General features: G+C 40.7%; 1 protein-coding gene across 3 annotated transcripts in view; it reads left to right on the top strand.

The window, feature by feature from the left end:
* GARRE1 (granule associated Rac and RHOG effector 1) overlaps positions 1-24666 on the top strand; it is an 83660-nt gene that overhangs the window by 3138 nt on the left and 55856 nt on the right. The window contains exon 2 of one of the 3 annotated variants that reach the window (XM_019423379.2): positions 14538-14591. The exons of 1 other annotated variant lie outside the window; for it this stretch is intronic. The gene's annotated coding sequence lies outside the window, so the exon portion shown is untranslated. Of the gene's footprint in view, positions 1-3430; positions 3495-14537; positions 14592-24666 lie in introns of those variants that run through there. One more of the 3 variants, XM_019423383.2, reaches the window with a different exon arrangement.

The following is a 24666-nucleotide window of genomic DNA, read 5'->3' as shown; positions in this document are numbered from 1 at the left end:
GAACAATCAAGTGTTTGTTGAACGAATCAGTGATCATCTGTGAATGAAATGAGAATAAAAGAGCTGTCTATAGAAAAGATGTAAACCAAGAGACATTTTTGTAAGTGTAGTTTGGAGAATTTCAGGGAAAACTTTAAGTTCAACCAAAATGACCCAGCTATAACCCCAAGAAGGCATGATTGGAATGTGTTTGTAGCCAGAATTGCTTAAACTTAATTTTGTATCCTCAGAAGAAAGACTGCATTTCTAGGAGAGGGTTGGGATGCTGTCTGTGGAAATTGGGGTGGTGAATCCAAGAGAGGAATTTGGTGATATGTCTGTAGGACTGCCTGGGGACTCTGGCCAGAGGAGCTGTGTGCAGTCCTTCAGTGAGCCATCAAGCAGATGGGTGCACCTCTGTTGATGCCCCTACCCAGGAGAATCTTTCCCTTCCTTTGCTTCCATTCTCCTGATACCTTCTGATTAGAACATGGCTTCACATGGAGATTTCCTGCCAACGAGAGATTATGAATGGCTGAGAGCTCCATATGCAGACTGCTTGGATCAGATCCTGGTCTTGGGGTGCTGGCTAATCTCTGTTTGCCCTTCTGTAGAATGGGGATAATAGTAGTACTTTCCTTTTTGCTGCCTGGCATCTGGTAAGTGCTCAGTAAATATTAGCTTTCATGGGTATTTATAAATTTAGTAACTAGCCCTCTGGTTCATACATAGTCATCTTTGAGTTTAGGTGACCTGAATCAGTTGCCCTGGACCAGCTTGCTCCTGGGTGCACTGACAACACCTAGAACCAAAAGGGGTAGCCATGATAGATACAATTTTCCCAAACCGTTCCTCCAGAGAATCCACCTGCAGTTGTCAGGGAAGATTCCCTGGAGGATGGGCTTGAGCTGCATACTGTGGGAGAACGTTAGTTCGGCACCACAGTGAGGGGAAAGGACTTTTAGGGAGGGCCATGACAGGCACAAAGGTGTAGAGGTGAGCAGGCTGAGGTATGTGAGCTATAGAGTTTTAGGGTAAAGGGTAGGCAGGTACGAATAAGGAAGTAGAGGGAAATGAGATTGGAGAGGAAAGTGGAGCCAGCTCTTGAAGAAACAATTAAGAACAATATGTAACTTATTGGGCACTAACAATGTGTCAGGTATTATGTTAATCCCTTAGACTCACTGTGGTAGCCAGGTTTGGTGCCATGTGTCTTGTGTATATTACCTTGTTTAGTCTTTACAACAACCCCATGAAGTAGAGAGGTATATTACAGGAGAAGTGACATGTGGAAGGTCAGCTGGTTGGTCTCTGCCTGGTGGGTGATTCAGTCTGCACATCTCTGCAAGGCTAACACTTGGTATCTTTTGTACATTTAAAAGCCTTTCTGACTCATGTATTTCCTGATGAAGTCCACGCCCATCAAGATCCTCTGACTTTATGAACCATCTTGGGTTAAAATGTGAAAATATGTGTATCTTAGCATTGAATAAAAAAGGGTGCAGGTGCAGATATGCATCAAGCTTGGAGAAATGCCATTCAGTGAAAAAGGCAAGATGCAGAACACTGTATATGGGCCCATTTGTGTAAAAAAAAAAAAAAAAAAAAAAAAAAAAAAGAGAGAGAGAGAGAGGTACACATGAAATGTTTTGTTTTTTGTTTTCCTAAGTAGGCTTCATGTCCAGCACGGAGCCCAACATGGGGCTTGAACTCATAAGCCTGAGATCAAGACCTGAGCTGAGATCAAGAGTTGGATTCTTAACTAACTGAACCATCCAGGCGCCCCATGAAATAGGTTTCTAAGTGTAGAAAAAAATTCCTGGAATGATAGAAAAGAAACAGTGGTTGCCTTTGGGATGAAGCCCAAGAAATCTAGGCTGTTAGACTGAACTAGCTTTTTCTCACATACTCTTTTGTGTGATTTCCTTTTCACTGTATGTGTGTATTATATTTTCAATTAAAAGTTAAAGCAAATTTTTAAATGTTTGCCATGTATGTAGCAGTCATTAAGAGGGGGAATGTAGCATAGATGTTGAGAACAAGGACTCTATCCAGACTGCTTGGGTTCCGTTCCTGCCTCTGCCACTTACTAGTCATTAATCTCTAAGTCACACAGCCTCTGTTTTCCCCATTTTACCCTGTCTGAAAATGGGAGAGGCAGCATTAGCTATCTCCCGGAGTTACAGTGAGGTGTAAATGAGTCAGTACTTGTGAAGTCCTTAGAACAGTTCCTGACCGATGTGTTTGGTGGTGGTGGTGGTGGTGGTAGTGGTGGTGGTGGTGTGGCCTTGTGGCCTTGTACTGTGCACTGCGGTGCATGTGAAGATGGGGCCAGCCTGTTGCTGCGCACTTGCAGTTCATGCAGAAAGGGAAGCTAACAAAAAGCAATGGCAGTGGAGGCTGCAGGAGCTCACGACAGGCTCTGGGAACTGAAGGGGCCCAGGATGGTTTCATCCAAACAGTGGATCTTAAATATGGGCAACTGCTAGAAAAAGTGAAATGAGAGAAAAGGGAACACAGGGACTTGTTTCAAGGGTGATCTGTGCCCTAGACAGACAGAGAAATGAGACAGGCAAGAGGCTGAAGGGAGCCTAAAATTGGGATATAGCATGTGATGGCAGGTCGTCATTATATGGCAGAGTTTCTCTTAGCAGGTATAAAATAATGATATGATTTATAAATGACATCCTAGGTTTGATGAAATGTACCTTGATCTTTGAAATGGCCATGATGTAGATGTTCCTGTGTAATTTATTTAATGAATCCCTTAATGCAGAATACGTGGGCTACTTCCAGGTGGATGCCTGTGGACAGTGCTGCCAGTGACTGTCTTGGATACAGGCCTCTACATTTACTGAGTCTGTTTCTAGGATTCATTCCTAGATGCTGTCACTTTTTTTTTTTTTTTAAACTGTTTGACTATGTCCCTTGTGTCTGGGCCACAGTCTGATATGTGCTTTTTCAAATTGGTAGTTGCAAAGAGTGTTAATGGGATAGTTTTTTGAGTGCAGAATTAGATCTAGATATTACCTGGAAAAAAAATCTAAATTTTCGTTTTAGAAATAATTTTGGGATTAGGTACTAGCAAGATGGTAATTACGATGGGGAACCTGGGAATCCCAGAGTCTTCCCCTACCCCACCCCCCAGGTCCTAGAGGTGGATGCCTGAGAACTGGCAGAGGAGAGCTGGCCCGGCTCCCAGACTCAAGTGCTGCAGGTTGCGGTAACCTGGGCAGGGAAGTCAAAAGTGGTCCCTCTCTCGTGCTCCCAAAGACCTGTCCTGCCCCTGAGTCTCAGAGTAGCAGAGAATGCAGCCACATCCCTGTGCTTCATAATGTGAGGCAGTCCCCCTCTTCAGCCTTGTCCTGGCTCATCTTCCTTCAGCTAGGGGCCGAAGGGGAGGGAGTGGTGAGCAGGGAAATGGGAGGAGCCTTGACCTTCCCTCTGAAGGACACAGGGCAGCCCTCTTAGTTTGTTGCCAGGACTTTGAGAGTTGGGGTCAGAGCAGCAGGAAGGTAAGTACTATTTTTGAAAAATATTGTAACTGTGGTATTTTGAGGAGCAAAAGTTTGCTTTTTTCACTGACAGTAGGGCAGTATGAAGAATTTCACCAGAAGATAAAATGCTTCTTTCTGACTGGTGCCCAGACTGGTGCCGAGCGGATAGCTGCAGTTCCTGAGTGAGACTCAAGCTGTGCCAGGTACTGTGGTTTATGGATTTAGGCCTCCCCACTGGACTGAAGAAACTGAGGCACAGAGTTCAAAGAAACTGAGGCGTAGATTAGTAAGTGCCATTCACTCAACTGGTAATTACTGAGAACAAAGATGCATATCTAGGTCAGTCTGACTCCCAGACCCATAGCGATAACGACTTGACTTGCGCTTTGTCAGTGCCTGTTTCCAGGAAATCTCTTTGTATTGGAGCATCTTACCTACAAGGTAAAAGCATGAGCTTTTTCTCCCATTAGGTTGGAAGCTCCTCAAGAACAGGAATTGTGTCTGTTTCATTCATCACTGTATCCCCAGTGCCTGGAGCGGTGTCGTGCACATAGTAGGGCCTCAGTAAATGCTCGAGTATGTGAGGGCTCATGGCCTGGAGAAGTGGCAGAGCCTGGAAGTCAGTCTGGTGGTAAGCCACTGCAGGCCTGCTCTAGCGCTGTCTTCCCTGCCTGGGGAGAATGGGAGGGATGGAGAGGAGGCTTCTTAAATGTCCTCACTCCTAATTATTTGACCTGCTGGGATTTTGTGAGGTAGAATGGGGTCCCTCTGCCTTCACTCTGACTTGTGGTTCTTTTTGAGAGTTGGGAAGGCTTGCTGGGTGTGCAGAATTGAAGGCAGTGTTCCCAGCTTGGAGGCAGGAGCTGGGTAATTGTCCACTGATAAAATTTTTCAAGGGTGCCTTAAATTTTCAGAAACGGTCCTGAATCTGAAGCATATTTATCTAACATTTGTGTAATTCCTCTCCATAGTAAGAGAAATAATTTATAGATTACAGTTTGGTTTACCCATTTGTATATGAGTTTCTTGATAAATACTTGTTTTTCCCCATTTGAGGTTAATTTTAAATAGGTTCCACAGTGCAGATTGTTAAGAATGAGTAGCACTATTAAGTTTTCTTAAATCACTTTCTAATGGGCACATCAATTTTCATTAGTTCAACTTGCTTTTATGTTAGGAAACTTTGCGAATAACAGCTGCTAAAACTAGGCTCAAACAGAGCTGAGTGTTGATCAAGGCTTTTTCACGTAATATACTAATAAAAATAAACTAGAGGTTTTTAATAGATGTAGATTTGGGGGACCATTTTAACAATTTGGGTTCAAAAAATTACATCAGTGCTTGTGTTTTTTAAAAAATGATTGACTTTAGTCAACTATACTTCAGTTTAGAAAAAAGATGGACTTTAGGTCATTCTCCTTGACTTATATCCGAATTTCTGTCATGGGCAAAATTTGTTGTTGTGAATGTTTTCATAGTGCTCAGCTGCATTTGATGTGAAAAAATTTTTTTCAATACTTTTTATTTAAAAAAATTATTTAATGTTTATTTATTTTGAGAGAGAGCACGTGCAAGCAGGGTAGGGGCAGAGGGATATGTAGAGAGAATCCCCAAGCGGGCTCAGCGCTGCCAGCACGGAGCCAGATGCTGGACTCAAACTCATGAACCGTGAGTCATGACCTGAGTCAAAATCAAGAGTTGGTCGCTTAACCGACTGAGCCACCCAGGTGCCCCTGATGTGAAAAATTTTAATGGCCCCAAACCATTTTAGTTTATAAATAAAAACCTGGTGTTACCTGAGCAGACTTTCTCTCAGAAGTTTCAGAGCTAACTTTATTTATCCTTTGGTGATGTGTGGTAGTTATTTGTAGATAAACCTTTTCTTGGCAAGGCTTTGCCAGCTGCCCCCACCCCCTGCTTTTCCTTCTTTTGAAGACTTCTGTTGAATAAAGTTTTTTTGGCTCAGAGTGTTCCTCTAATAAAATTCTTTCAAAATTTCTATCCTTGTTTTGTTTTAAAGGCAACAGCTTTTGAGTTACTCTTTTGATTTTATAAGACTAAACACAAGTCTTAGGATACAGTAGGTTGATTTATTACGAAAAAATTCAATACCTAGCTAGATCTCTCCTCATGAGGACCCATAATGGATTTTTTTTCCCATTAAATTTTCACCATTTTTCTTGGTATGAAACTGAATATATGGTGATTACCATCCATTTCATTGACTTTTCTACTTATTGATATGCTGTTTACAAAAATAAATTAGTCTTGGGGCGCCTGGGTGCCTCAGTTGGTTGAGTGTCCAACTCTTGGTTTCGACTCAAGTCATGATCTCACAGTTCATGGGATCAAGCCCCGTGTCAGCTCTGTGCTAACAGTGCTGAGTCAGTGTGGGATTTTCTCTCTCTCTCTCTCCCCCTCTCTCTGCCTCTCCTGCACTCTCTTTCTCAAAATTAATAAATAAACTTAAAAAAAATAAACTAGTCTTTGATCTTCCTTTCTCTCCCCACCCCCAAAATACCCTCAATTTAAACAAAATTGCCCTTCATCTATATGACTATGTAACACATTTGGCCTTTTTTTTTTTTTTATTTTTTATTTTGCCTGTGCTATTTTGAAACTGAATTTCAACTCTGTTGACTTTATGGTTAGAAAATTTTTTTCTTCTGCTTAAATTATCAGTTGTTTGTAGATTACTAAATAAAAAAAGCTCTTCAGACCCACTAATGACAACTTGCTTTGTTATTGTAGAGGAATGTCCTGTTTTGTGGTGATAAATGTTACAGTGTTACAGAGCAAGTGTCAGGACAGGAGACAGTCAGACATCACGTGTGGAGACAGTTAGTTCCCCTCTTAGACCAGAAGCTCCTTGACCGCAGGCACTGATATCCTGGGTTCCTGGAACACTCAGGCACCATTCACAGGGTTCAAGGTGTTGCTGTGGGGTGGGTATAGTAACATCTTTATTTTAACTATTGTAAATTCGAACATTGATTAGAGTTTCTATTTAGTAGGGTTTTTTTTTTTCTATGTCCTTGAGTTTTCATAGCTCACTTTAGGATACATGAACTTCGGATTTTGTCAACTGATCAGTTATTCAGTAAGTTTTTGTTTTGCATTAACAGTAGTTTTAGTAGTCATTTCTTGAACAGAAAAAAAAATAATCTTGGCCTCCTTAAAACTTTTTCACTGACATGTTTTACTCCGATAGAACTTTAATGTTTCCGGAGTTTTTGCATGATTCTTTAAATTAACATTCTTTAACTAATTAACATTAGTTCCATGGAAACTGTGTTCGTATAATAGGCTAGTGTTCAGTTTTGCACATATTTTTATTTGGGGGCAGTCTCCTGGGCACAGAAATAATCTGGGCTTGGTGGACCCAGAAGTGTCACTTCCTTTGCTCTGGCTTTGGCTCTCCATGCCTGCCTTTCCATTTTGATGTTTTAATGATACCCTCCCTGCTCAGTGATTTGTGTTCAGGAAGCTAGGCAGTGATTACTTTTGTTTCTGCTTTGCGAACTTCCTCCCCCACTTCCTATTTTTACCGAGCAACTACAGGAAATGAGGCAGCTCCTGGCTGGCTGCTGCTAAGCACTGATTTGGGGTGGCAGAGGACAAGGCCTTAGGGCCTGAGCCATTTAAAACATTTTCCACCTTAGTCTTTTCGCTACCTCTTTCCTGTAGGAATCACAGGAACCTGATTTTATGATTGGGTTGAGATGATGACGAGTCCTCCTTACCCTTGGTGTGGTGTGGTGTTGCTCAGTAGGAGGGCAGGGCTTCTGTGCAGTAGGTGAGAGGTTTTCTCCATTATAACAGTAGGAGCGGGACGTCGTGGCCTAGCTGCTGTCCTGGGTGAACAGTCTGGCAGAAGCAGAGGATAGGCTGAAGGGACCTGTTCCAAGTAAGGCTGGAAAGGTGGGTTCTGGTCACTTAGTGGGAGCCTTGACTGGCAGGCTCGGAGGGGACTAAAGAGCCCTGTCTGCTCTTTGAGATCTTTGAAGAGTGCCTCAGCCTTTGTGGTATTCTCCTTCCCCTGAACTCATAATGGTGTTTGCTTTTTAAGCCACTGTTTAGCATTTACCACTTGTTTTCCCATGATAACTCTTACTGTATTGTGGACCTGTGATAGCTTAACTTATGTAGGAAGTGTGTATCCTCTTCCCAGAGAGAAGTAACTTTTTACACATTAGGTAACTTGAACACGGAAGGTGGACATCTTGGGTTGGGTAATTGTCTTTGGATGAACGAGGGAGATGCCCTGTGCATCATAGGATAGTTAGCATTTCTGGCCTCTACCCCCTAGCACTTGCCCCAGTTGTGATGACCAAAAAATGTTTCCAGACATTGCCAAATGTCCCCTGAGGTGGGTGCATGTGTGTGTATGTGTGTGAAGTATCCTCTCTCCACTTGTTGAGAACCACTGTGTTAAAGGATTGAATGCTGACTTCTACTTTTGTAAAATGGAATAAAATACAATGTTGGGTTCCAACGCTGAGGTACATCTTCCCTTCTGCGTACTTCAGTTGAAAGAGCTGGGTCTGAACATCTGACAGCTTGGCTTCTGGTCCTCACGGCAAGCATTCTCTCTCAGTCCTGTCTTGCTTGCTCCAGAAGACTACTGCATGTATAAAGAAGAAAATGAGAGGCATTTAGAGGCTACTGCATGTAGCAGTAACAATAGCTAACATTTATGGAGCAGTTGCTGTAGACCAGGTGAACAGAATTGGTGGGATTGAATGTAAGGGATAGAAAGCAAAGGGACCAGGACAGGGCCCACGTAGGGCAACATCTTGGGTTTAGGCTCATGGTTGGAGGTGCCTTTAACCAAGACAGTAAATACAGCAAGAGGAGCAGGGAGTGGAAGGATGACTAAGTATAGTTTGAAGGACCTGAGGAGATGTCTCATGGGTCTAGTCCTGGGAGGGAAGGAGGGAGGGAGAGAGGGGTCTTGACCAGAGTTGAATGTGGGTGTCATCAAGAATAGATATGGGTATGATCTCCTAAAGAGAAATCTCTTTACTTTTCATTACTCCAGCTCAACTTCCTGTCACTTCCAAGACTACAGCTTTAAGCCATATTCTCTAAGAGTGATAAACAGAATGTTGCCATCTAGATATTTGACAGAGGTGGGATAGTGCGGTGGAGAGCTCCGCCTCTGGCAGCAGACGGCCAGGCCCCAAACCCAGTTCTCTTGGTGACTCCTACCTTAGCCACGTGGCAAGAACTTGAAAAACTCACTTAACCTCTTTAGATGCTTCACCTACCTCACAGGGTCATGGAGAGAATTAAATTAGATAATAACATGTAAAGTGCATAGCACAAAGCCTAGTATTGAATACCCACTTGGTTCATGTCAGCTGTTTTTATTTTAGGGTTCTAGCAAGGATTAAATGAGATTATGTAGCTAAAGCATGGTTTAATGCTTGACAGATTGTCGGCGCTTGATAAATGGTTTGTTTTGTTGAGGAGTGCTTGTGTGAACATGACATGTCATCAGTAGTTTTGTTTTTGTTTTTGGTTTTTTGGTTTTTTTTTTTAAGCAGAGCCTTATTTCTAGCACTTAACCACTGCCTCTGTGGGCAGCAACACTGACTGTATAAAAATCACCATTAAATAAATACTGAGGATGTACTCATCATTCATCAAATACCTGTTGAATGTTTGCAGTGTACTTAGCACTCTTGAATATCTTGAATGAGCTCCATGATCCCGAGCGTTGGAGGTGGTAGGGAAACACGCAAACTGGTAGTGTGATGCAGTATGTTAAATACAGTAAAGATAATGCTAAGACGTGGCCAAAAACAGTGTGGTACAGTAGCACACAGAGGGACTCCTAGCTCACTTTTTGCCAAGGTGGCTTCCCAGAGGAGGTGATTTCTAAGTTAGACATCCAAGAGAAGTGAGAATAAACCAGGAGAGCTTTCCAGGCAGAGGGAACTGAGCACGTAGATGGTAAGAGGGAAGATGGCACAAGCAAGACCTGGACAGGGGTGGGCAGTGGGGTGGGGGAAGACAGCTGGGAAGCGTTGTGGACAGCCGTAAGTGATGTTAAGCAGCAGAGTAGATAATTAAATTGGCTCTAAAACAATGACACAGCAACCAGAATGGAGCCGTCCAGGAGTTTGGAAGGAGGCTCCTGTGTAATTCCAGCAAGAGGAAAAGAAGATCAGAACTCTGGATCGCCAATAAAGATTGAAGAGAAAAGAGAGCTATTAAGGAGGCAGGAAGGGTACGACTAAATGATTAAGTGGCTGTAGAGGGGAGTGAGGAGTAGAGGATAGCACCCAGGCGTCTGGCTCACAGGTAGAGATGGTGGATCCAGTAGGTAGGCGGCGATGACGTTCACTAAGACAGGAAAGGAGCAATGGAAGACGGGGAGGGTTGTTTGTGGGCACTTGATTTGAGGACCTGTCCGGAAGGTTGTTGAATATTTGGGATCAGGAGCACAGGAGAAAGATCTGGGCTAGAGAGATGGATTTGGGGATCCTCCCAGGGAGAATATGTTGATAATAGAAACAGACAAGGCACAGCATAGAACTCTGGGGGAACCATAGTGCTTCAGGTCTGTCAGGGGACGAGTGGCTCAAAGAGGCCACTAAGAATGGCCAGGGGGACAAGAGTGGAGCTTAGGAGAGCTAACATCTCCTCAGTCAGCATTGCCTCACTCTTCTTAGTGTGATAACAGATAAGGGGAGCCAAAAAAGTAGAGTCCTAGGACTCAGAGAACAAAGAACTAAATCTTTCGGGCATTTTCTCTTGCCTGGATAGATATTTTAAATTCATGAATGTTGAGAATAAAATTCTTCAAAGCATTTTTCTGGAGCGCATTTCTAAATATGGCTTGTGTCATTTTGAACTGACAAAGAGCATGGAAATGATTGGGCTTTGAACTTCACAGACAATAACTTCACTAATCTCCCTGAAGAATTTCCTGTGGCGTCTCCACATTATCAAGGGTAGATTTAGATTTACATTGTTACAGACTGGAGAGGAGAGAAAATATTCTGTATTTTTTTCTTTGAAGAGGGAATTGTTTATGGAGTGGTTCATGTTTTTTTTTTCTTTTATAACAGCTTTATTGAAATATAACTCACATACTCTATAATTCATCCATTTAAAATATATGATTCAGTGATTTTTAGTACATTCAGAATTCTACAGCCACCACCATAATCAATTTTAGAATGTTTTTATCACTCTAAAAAGAAACCCTGTACCCATTAGCATTCATTCCTTATTCTTCTCATCCCCCAGCCCTAGGCAACCATTAATCTACTTTCTGTTTCAATGGATCTGCCTATCCTGGATGTTTCATATTAATGCAGTCCTGTAGTATGTGGCCTTTTGTGTCTGTCTTCTTTCACTTAGCATAACGTTTTCAAGGCACATACGTGTTGTAGCGTGTATCAATGTTTCATTCCTTTTTATGCCTGAATAATATCCCATTGGATGGCTGCTAAATTACGTCTTCTTTGTTCATTCATCAGTTGATAGACATTTGGGTTGTCCCCACGTTTTTACGATTATGAATAGTAAACTTCATATACAGGTTTTTTGCCTAGACATGTTTTTCATTTCTCTTAGGTGTATACGTAGGTGTGGAATTGCTCGGTTATGTGGTAATTCTATTTTTAACCTTTTGAAGTACTGCCAGACTGCTTTCCAGAGTATCTGCACCATTTTACATTCCCACAAGCAGTATATGAGGAGTCCAGTTTCTCCACATCCTCACCAGCACTTGGTATTGTCTGTCTTTTTTATGAAAGCCATCTCAGTTGCTGTGAAGTGGTATCATGGTTTTAACTTGCATTTCCCTGACAGCTAATGATGCTGAGCATCTTTTTGTATGCTTATTGGCCATTTATATATCTTTTTCGAAAGGTTCATCTACGCTTGATCATTAATTTTGGCAAGTAAATTAAGTTGCAAAACCTGACACTGAAGAACAGATGAACATATTTGACAACAGAAATTAGGTGTGCATGCGTGTGGGTGCACGTAGTGAAAGATGCTGTAAACAGATATAAAAGATAAAGGACAGGCTCCCCAGAGAAATCACCAGCACTGTACTCTCCACCCACCTGTCCTCTTCACTCTCCACCTGAGCTTGAGAAACAGAGTGTTTGATGATCCTGTTACCTAGCTGTGACTTTGGAAGTAGGGACCATGATCTCTGCCTTCTTCCCTGTAGCACTTAAGTACCCAGATACTGCCGCCACTGCAGGTTTCTGTAGAACAGTGGCCTGACAAGTTAGAGAAGTAGCTTGCCACGTGGATGAACATGTTGAACCATGTATCAGAATTTCCTTCCTTTTTAGGCTTAATGATATCCCATTTTATGGTGGTACCAAATTTTGTTTACACTCATCCATTGATGGACATTCGTCTTATTTCCACCTTTTAGCTGTTATGAATAATGCTGCTATGAACGTCGGCGTACAAACATCTGTTCAAGTTCTTGCTTTCACTTCTTTTGTTGTGTATATATCAAGAAGTGAAATTGTTGGATCTTATGGTAATTATACATTTAATTTTTTGAGGCACCATTGTACTGTTTCCACAGCGACAGTACCGTTTTATATACCCACTGGTGATGCCCAGGGTTCCAATTTTTCAGTATCCTTGAGAACATGTTATTTTCTGTGTGGTTTTTTTCTTTTTATAATAGCCACCCTAATGGATTTGTGGTGGTATGTCATTGTGGTTTTGATTTGCAGTTTCCTGATGATCAGTAATGTTGAGCATCTTTTCATGTGTTTGTTAGCCATTTGTTTATTTCTAGTCACGTCCTTTGCCCGTATTAAAACTGGATTGTTTGGTTTGGGGTTTTTGTTTTTGTTTCTGTTTTGTTTTTTATTTTGAGTTGTATGTAGATCTTATATATCCTGGATATTAATCCCCTTTCAGAGGTATAATTTACATACATTTTCTCTCATTCTGTGGGTTGCCTTTTCACTCTGTTGATAGTGTCCTTTGGTGCACAATAGTTTTAATTTTGATGAGTTCAGTTTGTCTGTTTTTTTCTTTTGTTGCCTATGCTTCGGTGTTTTATCCAGGAAGTCATTGCCAAGTCCAAGCTCATTAATTTTTATATATTTAATGAATTTTGTTCTAGGAGAGTTTGCATTTATTTATTTAGTATGCTTAAATTGTCCCATTATTGGCCATTAATACAGCTTATTCTTCAGGTTGAGTCTGAGTCCTTTTGACAGGAGTCACATTAGAAGAATTCCTTGCTGCCTGGCCTGATAAGAATTCTTGGCTTATCTTTTTTGTTTCTGACCCCAGATCTAGAATCAGCCATTTCTTTAAGGAGCTCTGGTTTTGGGGGTGGGAAATAGTATTAGGGACATTCATTACAACTGAGATGTGAATCTTTCTAGGTCTTTTTAGTAAAGTAAACATGTACATTTTGGAAAGAAAAAGGTAAATCATGATTTCAGGCTAATATCTCAAAATCAGATGAATCGTTAAAGGATTTTTGTTTCTTTGATTTTATATTTGTGTCTGTTCTCCTTCGTTGGCAGTAACACCAAAGAGTTACAGTAAAAATACTGTTTTCAACTTGAAATAATCCTTCTCTGTGTGGTTATGCCACACTATTTGATAGTTTAGGTTAATTTTTCTGTTTTTTTTTTTATTTTTAGGGATTGTTTTCTTTTTGATTTACTTTTCTTTTTTTAGTTGTACAAAATATTTACTTAGTCCTAAAGATAAAACTATAAAGCAAGGTAGATTGAGAGAATGAATGGCTTTTCTTCCATGCCCTTGTTTACTCTGTACCACATAGTAACATTTTTATTGGTTTTTGATTTATTCTTCTATTGCTTACTTTAAAATATATAAGCAAATGTGTGTGCATATCTCCTGCACCCTACTCCACTCTCATTTTATTTTTCCCTTGTTTTTCATCTTAGCAATCATATTTCTTATTTTCAAGAATTCTTCCTCTGCCTCCTTTATGGTTTGCTTGCTTTTGTTTTAAGGGTGCATTATCTGATATCTCTCTAAGGATACCAGTTAAAATTTCTTATCAGGGACAAAATCTGTGTTTCTTCTGGAGTCCAATCTGCTTTTCATCCTAGGTGTCCTTTTGTGTCCTCTGGTTGTTAGGGGTTTTTTGGTTTTTGTGTTTGTTTTTCATTTTTGTTTTTTTAAGTCTACTGTCTGATGATCCTTATCAGTGAAGGACTGGGTTGATGATATATATATATATAGGTAATTGAGAAAAGGTTCCTGTTTTTCCAGCAGTCCTTTTGCCATAGGAGGAGTTAGCTGATTAAGTGACCAACCATCAGAAGTATGGAGATCAAGTTGATGAACCTATTTCCCACTCCTTACTTCTGTACCTGCTGACTCAAAGCCAGGTGTTTATACAGCTCCTCCAGGAAAAAAGGCTCTGTCCCTCTGCCTGCCTTTGGCTCTGCGTGTTCTGGGAAGTGTTTAGCTCGGCTGTGGTCTGTTGTATCATATAATTCCCTCTGCCTTCTCTTCATCTTCTGGAAAGTGGCCAGCATTTAAATAGACTATATCCCTCAGCCCTACTTATCACTGTTATGTTGTGATTCCCTTGTCAATGTCTTTATGGTTACTTCATTAGGATTTGGGGCCAGTGGGAAGGTAAGTATGTGTGCCTATTTATTTAGCCCGTCATTCTGAAGTGAAGCCACTTTGTGCCATACCGTTGCAGACAACAGGACTGCTTTTCACTCCCATTTTCTCTGCTGGCTAATGACTGAAATGGATTTATAATTATTCTCTGTATTCCCAAATCATAGCTATCACATCGTTGAAACATGTGATGCCTCCTGCCCTAGGATACATAGATTTCTACTTAGTTCCGGGGTTGGGACCTTTCCAGGACCTTTGTCTGTACTTTTCTCCAGACGAACAGAGATAACAAGGCCTGCCTACTCTCACTTATTGTATGGGAATGACAATAACAACTTCATCATTTAGTGCTCAGTATGTGCCAGGTGTCATTCTATGTGCTTTATGTGTATAAACTCATTTAACTTCATAACAGTAGTTACTGTTATTATCCCTATCTTACAGATGATGAAACTGAGGCACAGAGAGGTTAAAGAACTTGCCAAGGTCACATAGCTGGTAAGTGGCAGAGCCAGGATCCCACCCAGTTAGTCGGTCCCTAAGGTCACTCTCTTATCCACAGTACTCTCTATAAAGGGAAGCTTTTCAGATTTTCTCAGGCTGACCAAACCATTTTTGATATCAGTTAGGAGTATAAGAAAACTCTTTTTATACTTGTCTAGTTTCAAGCATGTTCTTTGTTATTGTTTGAAATAGAAATTGCTGATGACTTTGATTGCAGAAAGGAAGGTTTTAAATGACATAATCAGGTCTGGGTTCAATTTTAATCTATTGAGAATTTAGCAAACTACTGTGGTGTTGAAAAAACGTGACTTATCTACTAAAATGTCCTCTTCAGCTATGTGTTTGTAAATCTTGGGCATCATTAAAGCTTATGAATAAAATACTTAAATCTTACAAGTCTTGGCTACAACTGACTACTGAGGTCTTTCACAATGTATATTGACTTCCACAATGCATATGAATAATGGATTCATAAGTGATTAATATTTTCCCAGTGAAAATTTTTTGTAAGAAAATACAGAAATGTCCTGAAATAGATTGAACATATTTTAGCCCTTCAGGCAGATAAATATGGGGTGAAAGCATTAGAAAAACATTAAGCGTTGAGAAGAATTTTATGTAAAAAATAACAAAAGAGATATATCCAGGTGCTTCTGTGCATGTCTGTGTGCATTTTATACTTTTTATTGTGGAAATGTTCAGTCATACACAGCAGTAGAGCAAATGGTTGATGGATCTCAGGTACCCATCACCCATCCAACAGTATTTTGTCAGGGGATGTTATCACCGCCGTGAAGACAACTCCTTAAATGGATGTCACCACCTTTCCTGCTTCTTAGCTCTTGGCAAAATCCTGTTTGAAAACGATAGAACCTGAGTGTTATTTCAATTCCATCATATTTCCTTGAATTCAACACTGTCTAGTTTTATTATAGCAAAGATCAGCACAGGAACAAACAGATCTGTTAAGAAAAGTAAAAGCCAGTTTTCATCTTCTTAAGGGGCTTGTGTGTTCTCTCTGCCTGGGGAAGAACCCACCTGACTGTGGGACTTAAGTGGTCTTGTTAGAAGGGATTATACACACAGGTTCTCACTGAGGCACGGGGAGTACGGAGGGCAGGTGGTTCTTCACCTAGGGCTCCAATTCCAAAACTGAAGGGAGACCTCAGTGTTTTGGATATGTGTTTGACTAGGAGTGTTTCTTCATCAGTTTCTCAAAAGAGTCTATGACCTTTCCCGCCCCCCCCCCCCCCGATCTTCCACTCCCCAACTCCACATACATATACACAACACAGAACCATGTCCCGGAGCAGCCCATGTGGGAATCACCTGGCATCTGGAAAGCATCTTTGAGGACTCTGTGTTACCAAACAGCCTCTCCTGTGTGGGATCAGAATTGCATCCACCACCTAGTCAGAACTACACAACACCCAGCAAGGCTGGGTTGTCAGCCATGGCTGATGGTAACGCTTACCCAATATTCCATATGGGCCCCTACATTTCCCAGCCTCTCTTGTCATTACATTGGTACCATGTGACTAATTCTAGTCAAAGGGCCATGAGGGGAAGTGATGTGTGTTGCTTCCAGTGGGAAGTAGTGAAGAGTAGGTCTGAGTTCCTTTTTTTGTGCTGAGATGACTGGAAAACACAAATTCTTTTTTTTTTTTTTTTTACCGTTTATTTATTTTTGAGACAGAGACAGAGCATGAACGGGGGAGGGTCAGAGAGAGGGAGACACAGAATCCGAAACAGGCTCCAGGCTCTGAGCAGTCAGCACAGAACCCGACGCGGGGCTTGAACTCACTGACTGCGAGATCATGACCTGAGCCGAAGTCGGCCGCTTAACCGACTGAGCCACCCAGGCGCCCCTGGAAAACACAAGTTCTGATCGTGTCACGACAAGTTGAAGAAGGGCTGCCAGACCCATGCTGAACTTCATGTGAGCAAGAAATAAATCTGTCCGGTTAAGCCACTTGTTTCAGGATTTGTTGCTACAGCATAGCTTAATCTGTCTGCCAGTCGGAATAGTTCAGAACAGAACATTTACATATGTGTTCGGAGCTCTGAGAATCCACACACCCAAGTTTGATCCCGGCGCTCTATGGTCTAGGGCAGCTGTTCAGCATCCTGGGATTTTCCTCCTCATCTGTAAATTGAAGGGCTTAAATTAGATGATCTTTATGGACCCTTTTGGCACCGACGTTTCTAGATTCTGGTTAGCAACATTTAAGTACAGCTTTCTAATGAAATACGAAAAGGAGACTAACGCTGGCATTAAAGGTGTCCCTGGGAAACTTGTTTTTGGGGCACCTGGGTGGCTTAGTCAGTTGAGCATCTGACTTTGGCTCAGGTCATGATCTCACAGTTTGTGAGTTCGAGCCCCACGTTGGGCTCTGTGCTGACAGCTCAGAGCCTGGAGCCTGCTTCAGATTCTGTGTCTCCTCCTCTCTCTGCCCCTCCTCTGCTCACGCTCTATGTGTGTGTGTGTGTGTGTGTGTCTCTCTGAAAAATAAACATTAAAAAATATAAAAGAAATAAAAAATAAAAAAATAAAGGTGTCCCTGGGAAACTTGTTTTTTATTATGTACCTTTTGCTGTTAAATGAGAAGTTACGAGGGGCGCCTGGGTGGCACAGTCGGTTAAGCGTCCAACTTCAGCCAGGTCACGATCTCGCGGTCCGTGAGTTCGAGCCCCGCGTCGGGCTCTGGGCTGATGGCTCGGAGCCTGGAGCCTGTTTCCGATTCTGTGTCTCCCTCTCTCTCTGCCCCTCCCCCGTTCATGCTCTGTCTCTCTCTGTCCCAAAAATAAATTAAAAAGTTGAAAAAAAAGTTAAAAAAAAAAAAAATGAGAAGTTACGAAAGGAAAATGGCAATGAAAGATTTATTATTTAAATTCATTTTTTAAAAATTCATTTAAAAATAACAGCTTTATTGAGATATAGTTTATATACCATGTGTTTTAGCATATTCACGGTGGTACCACTATCTAACTTCAGTACTTTGTCATCACCCCAAAAAGAAACCCTGTACCCATTAGCAGTAACTCCCCATTCTACATATCTGCTTTCTGTCTCTGGATTTGCCTGTTCTGAACATTCCGTATCAATGGGATCATATAACATGTGGCTTCTTGTGTTTCGCTTCTTTCACTTAGCCGTGTTTTCAAGGTTCATCCATTTTAGTTTGTATCAATACTTCATTCCTTTACATGTATGTAATATATATACATCCAGTATTATATAGCTGTACCACATCTACTCATCAGTGGGCAGACATTTGGATTGTTTCGATTTTTTGGCTACTATGAGTAATGCTGCCGTGAACATTTATGTGCAGGTTTTCGTGTGAACATATAGTTTTCATTTCTCTTGGGTATGTGCATAGGAGTGGAATTACTGGGTCATGTGGCAACACTATATTTAACATTTTGAGGAACTGCCAAACTGTTTTTTCCAAAGTACTGTCCCATCTTACAATCCTACTAGCAATGTGTGAGTGCCCAATTTCCCCGCATCCTCACCAGCACTGGTTATTGCCTTTTTGTTTGAAGTAATTTTTTTTGATGAAGCAGCTATATGCAAACCAAACAATGAGGAGATTTTAATACATATTTTAGCTTGTTAAGTGATTCTTTTTCACTGTGAACTTAGCACTAAAATAAAAAGTTTATTTTTAATTTATTTTGGAGAGAGAGAGCAAGAGCGTGTGTGGACATGCACGTGCCATTGGAGGAAGGACAGAGAGAGAGGGAGACAGAAGATCTGAAGCAGACTCTGTGCTGACAGCAGAGAGCCCGATTCAGGACTCAAACTCATGAACCATGAGATCATGACCTTAACTGAAGTTGGATGCCCAACTGACTGAGCTACTCAGGCATCCCTTTAAAAAAAAAAAAACAAAAAACAAAAACAAAAGAACAGCAGTCTTTTTATTTGTGTGTGTATATATATATATTAAGTTTATTCATTTATTTTGAGAGAGAGAGAGAATCCCAAGCAAGTTCCACACTGTCAGCACAGAGCCCAGTGCGGGGCTCAACCCCACAAACTGCGAGATCATTCATGATCTGAGCTAAAATCAAGAGTCAGACACCCAACCGACTGAACCACCCAGGCACCCCTAAAATAAAATGTTTAATGACTAATAACACAATCCCCCAACTTGTTTGGATTTTAGAAAAATTATTTTTATTTGAAAAAATAATACATTCCTTCTATCTGAAACCTAGCATAACACGGTATATTAATTATACTTAAAATTTTTAAATAATACATTCTTGAAGGGAAAAGGAGTAAATGATTCACCAGATGTAATTGTTCTCTTAAAGCATAAATTTGTCTATATAAACTGTACACTTCTAAATATCAGATGGATTGTACCTTAAATAGGCTTGAATCTTTAAAAATCACAATGAGGGGCGCCTGGGTGGCTCAGTTGGTTAAGCGGCTGACTTCAGCTCAGGTCATGATCTCTCGGTCCGTGAGTTCAAGCCCCGAGTCGGGCTGACAGCTCAGAGCCTGGAGCCTGTTTCAGATTCTGTGTCTCCCTCTCTGACCCTCCCCCGTTCATGCTCTGTCTCTCTCTGTCTCAAAAATAAATAAACATTAAAAAAAATTTTTTTTTAAAAATCACAATGAAATCCTGACAGGTTGCACATAATGGAACTGTTGATATATTACATTAAGTATATTCAGGGTTGAGTACTTAAAGAGCAACCTTTGTGTATCTTTTTTTTTCTAATTTTTTTTTTAATGTTTATTTATTTTTGAGACAGAGAGAGACAGAGCATGAATGGGGGAGAGCCAGAGAGAGAGGGAGACACAGAATCTGAAGCAGGCTCCAGGCTCTGAGCTGCCAGCACAGAGCCTGACGCGGGGCTCGAACTCACGGACCGTGAGATCATGACCTGAGCCGAAGTCAGACGCTTAACCGACTGAGCCACCCAGGCGCCCCATTTGTGTATCTTTTAAGATGTTCATTAACTCTGTGATTATTTGTTTCAAAGGTTGATGTTTTGTATATTAAATTGTTGAGAAGAGGTATACCCCATTATGTTGGGAATATAGGTATTTCAGGTAGTATATTTGTATAGTCTATCCTCACTATTCTCAGATTCTATATTTGTGGATTGACTTAATGACTAAAATTTATTTGTAATATAAAATCAGAACTTGTGAAGCTATTATGGTCATTTTTGGACATGTGCAGATTAACAAAAAATTTTGAATTGCCCAGTGTGCACACCCCTGTGGCTGTCAAACAAGGTGATGCTCTGCCTTCTTATTTCAACTCTTAGATTGTAAGGTGTCTATTCCATAATCTATCCAATGCCATGGTTTTTGCATTTTTATGCTTTATGTTGGCAATTTCACTGTTTAAAAAGCCCCCAAGCATAGTACTAAAGAGCTGTCAAGTGTTCCTAAGCCTAAGAAAGCTATAATGTGCCATATAGATAAAATACATGTGTTAGATAAGCTTCATTAAGGCATGAGGTACAGTCCTGTTGGTTGTTAGTTCAATATTAATGAATCAACAATATATATTAAATAAGATGTTTAAAGAGAAACAAATAAAACAAGGTTGTGTATTGACTGATGAAAATGTTATGACCAGAGACTCATAGGAATTGAATTCTGTGTGTCTTCTAAGAGTATTGATTCAGTATTTGCAAATTACAGTTTGCATGGTGACCTTATATAATGTAACTACTATAAATGACAGGGTCAGCTGTACATGATGTGTTGCTTCTTTCTTGCTGCTTTCAAGATTCTCTTTGGCTTTAGGCAATTTGATTATTTTATCCTACTTGGAGTTTTTTGAGCTTCATGTAGATTCCTGTTTTTCGTCAAATTTGAGAAGTTTTTGGCCGTTATTTCTTCAAATATGTGCCTGTCCCTCCACTCCTTGTAGGAATCCCATCGTATGCCCAATGGTGTCTCACAGGTCTCTGAGGCTCCTCAGACTGGATGATTTTGATTTATGTTCAAGTGTGCTGACTCCTGCTCACATAGTGTATTTTATGTTGAACCACTTAGTATATTTTTTATGTCAGTTATTATATCTTTAAACTCCAGAATTTCTGTTTGGTTCTATTTTTTTCAATACAGTTTTTATCTTTTATTGGTATTCTTTATTAGCTGAGACAGCACTATCGTACTTTCCTTTAGTTCTTTACATATGGTTTCTTTGGTTCTTTCAATGTACTTTTAAATAGCTGGTTTTAAGTCTTTGTCTAGTAAATCCAGTTTCCTCAGGAATTCTTTCTGTTGTTTGTTTTCCTGTGTATGGGTCAAACTTTCTTGTTTCATTCATGTCTTGTAAGATTTACTTGAAAACTGACCATTTTAAGTGATAGAATATGGGAACTCTGGAAAGCTGATTTTCTCCCATCTCCAAGTGAGTTCCATGTCAGTTCAGATAGAGAAGTGGCATCTTTCAGGGAACTACCAGATAGGTCAAATAATTTTAATTTCTAGGGACTGGAATCTTTGTAGGACCTCTAGCCCAGTTTTGCTCCCTCTGGTGGCTGCCCGCCTTCTGGTTTTCACTGCAAATGCAGCTATTAGTTTTCAACTCTGTCACAGAGTTAGAGAACAGGGAATGGAACTAGGTCAAGTTAAAATGCTATAGAACTCACTATTCATACTGAAATTCAGCTGTTTTTCTTGAATAGATGTTCTCCAGTTTTCTGGAAGCCTGTTAGTTTCCGGAGTTTGGAAAAAGTTGATTCTGACCATTTTGGCCAGTGTTCTTATTGTTTTTATGGAAAAGAGAAGTTTTAGAGGTCCTTACTGCAGAGTAAGTGGCAGCACTTTGGATATCATTCCCCTCCTCTTTCTTTACATGTTTTTATTTTCATGAATCTGTCGCTCTTTTCTTTTTTCTTTTCTTTTTTTTTTAATTAGAGTGCACACAAGCAGGGTCTAGAGGGGCAGAGGGAGAGAGAGGAAGAGGGAGAGAGAATGAGAATCTTTTTTTTTTTTTAACGTTTTGTTTTATTTTTTGAGAGACAGAGTGCAAGCTAGGGAGGAGCAGAAAGAGAGGGAAACAGAATCCAAAGCAGGCTCCAGGCTCTGAGCTGACAGCACAGAGCCCGACAGCACAGAGCCCTATGTAGGGCTCGAACCCACAGACTAGAGATCATGACCTGATCCGAAGTCAGATGCTCAACCGACTGAGCCACCCAGGTGCCTCAAGAGAATGAGAATCGAGCCTGATGCGGGCCGCGATCCCATGACCCTGGGATCATGACCTGAGCTGAAATCAAGAGTGAGACCCTCAACCTACTGAGCCACCCAGACATCCCTGTTGCTCTCTTCTTAATAGTGAAATTGCAGTTTAGATTAGGTCTGAATCTTAGAGTTTGCCAAAGCTTTTAATCTAGAACTTTTTCTTACACTCCAAATTAGTCATATAAGCATACACATTTCAGACTAGTGCAATGCACATATTCGTGGCCCCACTGGTTTATTATAAAGAAGGAAGGAGATTTGACTGAGACCAGCCATTTGGTAATCTCTGTCTTACTGCCTCTCAGGTCCCACTCTTCCCTTCCCACCCTCAGTATTTTTTCCCTACCCAAGTGTCCCTCCTTTCTATGCTAGTTAACTTTTTGTTTTCTTCTTTTAATTTTTTTTTTTTTTTTTTTTTTTTTGAGAGAGAAAGAGAGCAAGCTTGAGTGGGGGAGGGGCAGAAGGAGAGAGAAGATAATCTTAAGCGGGCTCCACCCCCGGCTCAGAGCCCCATGCAGGGCTCAGTCTCACGACTATGAGATCATGACCTGAGCCAAAACCGAGGCAGATGCTTAACCGACTGAGCTACCAGGGTGCCCCATCTTCCTTAAATTTTTTGCTGAACTTAGAAAAATGCACAAATTATAGCAACAGTGCTTAGTTTTTTACCTCCAAATAAACACCCAGGTGATCACCACCCTGGTTAGTCAGTAACTACCCACAGTGCTGCAGATCTACCCAGGAACCAGTGGGTCATTTTTCAGATGTAGCCTATCAGACCTTTGTTCATCTATCCTAAATAGACATTTCTGGAAGCCAGTGGTATATATGTTTTCCTGTATCTCCTTTTTCATTGGTATATAATTCACATGCCATAAAATTTACCATTTTAAAGTGTGTGATTCAGTGGGTTTTATTGTATTAACAAAGTTGTATGGTTATCACCACCATCTAGTTCCAGAACATCCTTATCACCCCAGGAAGAAACTCTGTATTAATTAGCAGTCATTTCCCATTCTCTATGTGTCTTTGATTCCTGGCAACCACTAGCCTACTTTTATCTATCTCTGTAGATTTGCTCTATCTGAATGTTTCATGTCAGTGGAATCTCTCATTGTATGGTCTTCTGTGTCTGGCTTCTTTCACTTACCATATATTTTCAAGGTTCGTCCACATTGTAGCATTTATCAGTGCTTCATTCCTTTTTATGGCTGAATGATATGTATGGCTATACCACATCCTGTTTATTCATTTACCAGTTGATAGACATTTGGGTGGTTTCCACTTTTTGGCTGTTATGAATAATACTTCCATGGACATTTGTGTATAAGTTTTTTGCTTATGATTTTATTTAGCTGTCATGTGTAAGTTTTTCTATGAACTTGTATTTTCAGTTTTCATGGGTACGTAGTTAGGAGTGGAATTTTGGGTCATATGGCAATTCTAACATTTTGAGGAACTGCCAGATGGTTTGCATCCAGACTGTTTGATGTGGTTTGCATCATTTCAGATTCCTACCAACACTGTATGAGAGTTCTAGGTTCTCCACGTTGTTGCTCATACTTGTATTGTTTTTGTTTGTTGCTCTTTTTTTTTTAAGTTTTTTTTTAATGTTTATCTATTTCCATTGATTTATGTGTCTTTCCTCATGCCAGTACTCCACTGATTATTATAGCTTTATAGTAGGTTTTCAAATCAGGAAGTGTGAATCCTCCAATGTATTTTTTTCTTTTTTTTTTTTTTTTGATGTGTATTTATTTTTGAGAGAGAGAGCGCAAGTGCAAACGGGGGAGGGGCAGAGAGAGAGAGAAACAGAAACACAGAATCCGAAGCAGTATCCTTCCTGGCTCTGAACTGTCAGCACAGAGCCCAACACCGGGCTCAAATTCATGAACCGTGAGATCATGACCTGAGCCGAAGTCAGACGCTTAACCGACTGAGCCACCAGGCTCCTCAACAACATATTTTTTTCTAATACATGTTTTGGGCATCGTGGGTCCCTTGCATTTCCATATGAATCTTAGGATCAGCTTGCTGGTTTCTATAAAAAAAGGTGGTTTAGATTTTGATTTTGAATTTGTAGATGAATTTGGTGAAATAGTGTTATCTTTAAGCGTTATAAGTTTGATTCAAATAAATTTTGGAAATACGTGAAGTGAAAAAAGAGTATAATGTTTATGATGCTTTCTTTAAAATTAGGTAAGTATATGGGTCTTCTTGGCCTTTCAGGACCAACTAGCAGAGGAATGGGGGTGGACTGTCAGAGCCACAGGCACCCGTGTGTCACACAGAACAAAGAGTGCTCCTCAGAACTGCGCAAGATGCTCACTATAGCCAGCTCAAGGCGATGATTTTCTTTCATAGACCACATGGTTTCTGTGTAAACAGCATTCCTGTTGAGGACTTCTGTTGTACATCAGAATTTGTAAAGCTGCATCGGTTATAATAGAGCACTTGGGTAGGGATAGATAGGATTTCCTTATTGTCATAAATTTGAAAAAAGAACATTTGGGAACATTTCTTACAAGTAGTTGTCTGATATGTTGTTTCTTAAAAAGCTTATGAGGGGCACCTGGGTGGCTTAGTCAGTTGAGCGTCCGACTTTGGCTCAGGTCATGATCTCACAGCTCGTGGGTTCGAGCCTCGCGTCGGGCTCTCTGCTGACAGATCAGAGCCTACAGCCTTCTTCGGATTCTATGTCTCTCTCTCTCTCTGACCCTCCCCCATTCATGCTCTGTCTCTCTCTCTCTCTCTCAAAAATAAATAAACATTAAAAAAAATTTAATAAAATAATAAAAAGCTTATGAGATTTTTTTTTAATGTTTATTTCCAAGACAG

This window comes from Panthera pardus, unplaced genomic scaffold (assembly GCF_024362965.1).
Source record: "Panthera pardus isolate Hobbes unplaced genomic scaffold, ASM2436296v1 HiC_scaffold_18, whole genome shotgun sequence".
Lineage (NCBI taxonomy): Eukaryota > Metazoa > Chordata > Mammalia > Carnivora > Felidae > Panthera > Panthera pardus.
The sequence above is the reverse complement of the archived record's forward strand: the minus strand, read 5'-3'. Positions and strand labels throughout refer to the sequence as shown.